We start from the raw sequence: 5,642 nt of genomic DNA, 5'->3' as shown, positions 1-5,642 counted from the left end.
GAAGATGCCAGGTCAAAGAAAGTCCATGTCAGTTCACATCACTACACGTCACCACTGCATGTTAGAGAAAGCCCAAAATAGGCATGCTACCTGCCTACTGATGGCTGGTTGAGGGGCCATGATCACATGCCTGGGTCCACCACTGCATCACGGCTGAATGCAACCACATTTTGTATGTTAGCACATCATCTGGTTTACCCACAATTTCCATGCAGCAGGCCTGGCAATACTCACCATATTCATCAACGGCAGAATGGACAAATGAATAATGCTTTATCTGTTGAACCAGGCAAGATGCAACCAGAAAACAGAAACCATCCCAATTATTTTAAGAAAATTTAATATAAAGATCTGACCCAACAGGTATTTGATGAATGAAGGGCAAATAATGAACACTGGGGTAACTCTGAGATGGTAACTACGGGAAGCAGCTACCAGTCCTAGTGTGTGAACAGACGGAAGAAGAGAGTGTTAGAAGCTGGAAGGTGGCTGGAGGAGCCTGTGGAGCTGAGGCTCAGGAGTGGGAGAAGAGGGAGCTCTCCAGCTGGTGCTGATGAATCAGATCCTCATAGGGCCCCCATGGAGCTGGACCTCAGTACTGGCTGGTGCTGGTATTTTTGAAGAATGGCAATAATGCTGATTCTCAGAGTGTGGGGGAAAAAACCTAGAAACAACAGCTGCTAGAACAAACTGCTGCTGCCAGGTACAATACCGTGGTTGGGAAGACACCGATATGTCAGCTAACAGGACAAGTCCCTTTCCTCTTCCAATGTAAGTGTCCCTCTGGTGTCTCCTACTAGCAAAACTTAGCAGGGAGCAGCCAACGAAAGAGAAGTATTTGCTTAGTCACAGAATCACAAAAAAAAGAATATGGAAGGGTGGGTTTGGAGCTGAGAGATAATAACTTAGTAATCTGTATATCCGTATAACTGTGCACCATGAAGCAGTGAAAACAGTGCACCATAAAGCTGTGAAAGTGGATGAAATAGACCAATGCTCTTTTACATGGGCTAAGCTCAGGATGTTGAGTATAAAAATAAGAAACATGCAAAATGTGAATAATTTACCATATATAGAATACACATTTGAAAAAGATGCAGAATTGTACTAAGTAGGATTGTGTACGTATATAGAAGTCATGGGAATAATCTGTCAGTATCTTAGGAGAGGGAGTTCCTCAGGGGTAAGGGGATGGGAACAAGAAGAGACATGCTGGGGCTAGGACACAGAGGCTTCTGCTCTATCCATATTGTCTTATTGCATAAGCTGGGCTGTGGGTCCGTGGGTGATTGTTATGCAAAACGATCTGTGTGTCAGAAACATCTGCAGAAATAAAATGTTTAAATAACTTGGAATATGCATTTTTTCTTTTTTTGAGAAAGAGTGTCACTCTGTTGCCCAACCTGGAGTGTAGTGGCAGGATCTAAGCTCATTGCGACCTCTGCCTCCCGGGTTCAAGAGATCCACCCACCTCAGCCTCGCAAGCAGTTGGGACTACAGGTTCCCACCACCACACCCAGCTCATTTTTGTACTTTTAATAGAGATAGGGTTTCACCATGTTGGCCAGGCTGGTCTTGAACTCCTGACCTCAAGTAATCCACCCGTCTCAGCCTCCCAAACTGCTGGGATTACAGGTGTGAGCCACCACGCCCGGCTGAGTTTTATTTTATATGATTGTTAGTTGCATAAATATCTTCTTTCAAGAAGTGTCTGTTCATGCCCTTTGCCCACTTTTTAATGGGGTTGTTCGTTTTTTTTTTCTTGTGGAATAAAATGTTCCTTGTAGATTCCGGATATTGGACATTTGTCAGACAGATAGATTGCAAAAAAAATTTTTTTTTTTTTTGAGATGGAGTCTAGCTTTGTTGCCAGGCTGGAGTACAGTGACACAATCTCAGCTCACTGCCACCTCCGCCTGCTGGGTTCAAACTATTCTCCTGCTTCAGCCTCTCGAGTAACTGGGATTACAGGTGTGCGCCACCACACCCAGCTAATTTTTTTTTTTTTTGTAGAAACAGGGTTTCACTATGTTACCCAGGATGGTCTCGATATCCTGACCTCGTGATCCGCCTGCCTCAGCCTCCCCAGGTGCTGGGATTACAGGCATGAGCCACCCCACCCAGTCTGATTGCAAAATTTTTGTTTAAGTTCCTTGTAGATTCTGGATATTGAACATTTGTCAGAAGGATAGATTGCAAAAATTTTCTTCCATTCCATGGCTTGTCTGTTCACTCTGATGATAGCTTCTTTGCTGTGAAGAAGCTCTTCAGTTTAATTAGATTCTATTTGTCAATTTTTGCTTTTGTTGCAATTGCTTTTGGTGTTTTTGTCATGAAATCTTTGTTCGTGCCTATGTTCTGAATGGTACTGTCTAGATTTTCTTCTAGGGTTTTTATAGTTTTGGGTTTTACATCTAAGTTGTCAATCCATCTTCAGTTAATTTTTGTATAAGGTATAAGGAAGGGGTCCAGTTTCCATTGTCTGTATGTGGCTAGCCAGTTTTCCCAGAACCATTTATTAAATAGGGAATCCTTTCCCCATTACTTCTTTTTGTCCAGTTTGTCGAAGATCAGATGGTTGTAGATGTGCAGTATTTTTTTAATTCACTTCTGAAATGCAAAATGCAAAGTAACAAGGAAGCAAAGGTTTATAACATAACTGATCAAAGCTTTTAGCAGGGTTGTTCAATCCATATTGAAACAAAATAAGATGTCACAGAATTCTTGAAGACAGGTAAAATTGAAATTAGTCAGTTCACTCTCGTTATTTTTCTCCTTTGACTTAGCTTCACGTGGTCTAGAAATTCTCAAAGAAATTGTTGATTTTTTTTTTTTTTTTTTTTTTTTGACACAAGATCTTGCTGTTTTGTCCGGGCTGGAGTGCAGTGGCGCGATCACAGCTCACTGCAGTTTTGACCTCAGAGGCTCAAGTGATCCTCCCACCTCAGCCTCCCAAGTAGCTGAGAACACAGCCACACACCACCACACCTGGATGGCTTTTTGTATTTTTGGTACAGACAGGGTTTTACCATGTTGCTCAGGCTGGTCTTGAACTCCTGAGCTCAAGCAATCCTCCTGCCTCAGTTTCCCAAAGTATCAGGATTACAGGCATGTTTTCTTTCCCATTCCAAGTACTTTGTCTTATTTGCATGCTCAAGAAATCCTCTTCACAGTTGTCCCTGTTTCTTTATCCAAATGTCTTCTCAGGAATGCCTTCATTGGAAGTAACTGTGTGTGGCTTAGTGTAAGTGTGTGAGTGTGGGTGTGGGTGTAATAACCATATTGACCTAAGCAGGCATCCAGTCTCAGATGTCTTTTAGAACATTATCACCTATGGACTCTCTTGGAATGATAGTCAGAATGGAGTTAGAAATGTAAAAAGAATTTAGGAAAGAGGCCAAAACAGAAAGAATGCTGCCAGAAATCACCTGTACAGAGCAATGAGCTGACACTATGAAGATAGGTCAAAATGCAAAGAAAGTAGGAAGTAGGAGCAGTGCAATTGCAAAGCAGGTTGTGAGCATATCACAAAAATTATGGAAATAGATCATATCAAAGGGGGCAATGTCACAGAGTGGCAAAGGGAACAAAGAGAATGCATTGACCACTGTCTCAGTACTTAGTGCTTGGGATGTAGTAGGTGATCAATGCTTCCTGAATGAATGAAAGAAGGCTAAGTAGTGAGCCCTGAGAGAAGGCGGCTGCTGAGCCTGTGACTTTGTAATACAGGGGGCTGTAACCAGGAAGTTGTAAGAGAACATTTCAGGAAAAAAATCTAATGAAAGAAAATAGCAGAAAATAAGAGCTTTGTTTATTATCTGCAGAACCACAAGGGACTCAAGAACTAACATGAAATTTTAAAATGGGATGAAAGATAGTTATCAAAGAAGTATTAAGGCTAAATGAAACTATGCTTGGGTTGTCTGATAAAATAAAATGTATGTGAGAAACGACTGCGGAGATGGGCTAAAATGTGTAATTTTGCAGTAGAGCATTAAGTGCTCTTTAATTTCCTTGGCACTTAGTGCTTTCGTTTTTTGTTTTTGTTTTTGTTTTTAACAAACTGAGGTACAGCTGACAGCTTCAAGCTTGGATCAGAACTGCCCCTTTCTGTGAAAGGAGCTCCTTGCTTGTATCTTACTCAAACCAGTTGGTTTAAGGTCAACTGTTGATTTTCAATCAACATCTAAACTTCTACAAGTGAAACATCATTGCCCAAGAGCCAAAATACATGCTGCAAAACCACTGCACAACATCTATCTTCCTCAAGCAAAACTTGGCAAATCTTAAATGTCCCATACTTCATGAAAAGAAAAAAAAGCCAGGAGTGGTGGCTCACGCCTGTCATCCCAGCACATCGGGAGGCCAAGGTGGGTGGATCACCTGAGGTCAGAAGATCGAGACCAGCCTAGCCAACATGACAAAACCCCATCTCTACTAAAAATACAAAAATTAGCTAGGCATGGTGATGGGTGCCTGTAATTCCAGCTACTTGGGAGGCTGAGGCAGGAGAATCACCTGAACCCAGGAGGCGGAGGTCGCAGTGAGCTGAACCCCCGCCATTGCACTCCAGCCTGGGTGACAGAGTGAGATTCTGTCTCAAAAAGAAAAGAAAAGAAAAGAAAAGAAAAGAAAAGAAAAGAAAAGAAAAGAAAAGAAAAGAGAACATAAAACTTTTATGATTATACGATTTGGGCTATATACACAAATGCACATTCATTACAGCTTTAAAACTACCATCTTTGATGTCCCAGTGCTGAACATAGGGAATATGTATGCTCTTCTCAAAATTAAATACAAAATGTGGCTTAACTTGCCTCTCCCTTCTCTTAATAGTAACCACTAGATTATAAAAGGAATCTTATTTTCTAGTGTATTTTAGTAGAATATTAAAATCAAATCCATATGTGGGTTTATGACAATATGTAAAAACAAAAGATAAATGCTTCAATTGTGATCTTTTAATGTAAAAGTATTGAACTTAAAAATACTTTGGGACATAAAAATCAGAAAATAAATCTGAAAATTCAAAATCATTTATTTAATTTTAAGAGTATCTGAATTAAATGACCAATAACAAATATACTATTATACTTCAAGTAGCATGGAATATATGTATTTTGTAAAAAGTCAACCGAATGCTGAAAATAGTGTAACTTTTAACTGTCACGGTCTTTGTGTTATGAGATTTCTGCCTGCTAAATTATGCCATAGCCTTAAGGGAGGACAGTTGGGGCTATGAGTGCCCTGGGTCAGGTCTCCTTTGATATGAACTTGGAATAGCCGTCAATTCTTCTAGCACTCAAAGCTACATTTACTGTAGAAATAAATGTCAACATTGCCTCTTGATTGGAAAGTAAACATTAGCACAGAAAACTAGGTGAATTCAAATTGTCTTTAATGTCAAACAGAATTCAGTCATAAACCTCTAAATTCCCATCATTACTATTCTCTTTAAGGCCATGTTTGCCATGGCCCTGAAACTCCTCACTCTGCACCCTCCTATACATACAAACCCACACAAAGTCTCAAGCAAACGAGGCTAGAACTGCGGTCTGATCTTCATTTATCTGACCCAAACACCCAGGCTCTTTCCATTGTTCCACACTGCAACATTTCAGAGTAGCCAAAAAAATGGACAA

Source organism: Mandrillus leucophaeus, unplaced genomic scaffold, assembly GCF_000951045.1.
Source record: "Mandrillus leucophaeus isolate KB7577 unplaced genomic scaffold, Mleu.le_1.0 Scaffold864, whole genome shotgun sequence".
Lineage (NCBI taxonomy): Eukaryota > Metazoa > Chordata > Mammalia > Primates > Cercopithecidae > Mandrillus > Mandrillus leucophaeus.
The sequence above is the reverse complement of the archived record's forward strand: the minus strand, read 5'-3'. Positions refer to the sequence as shown.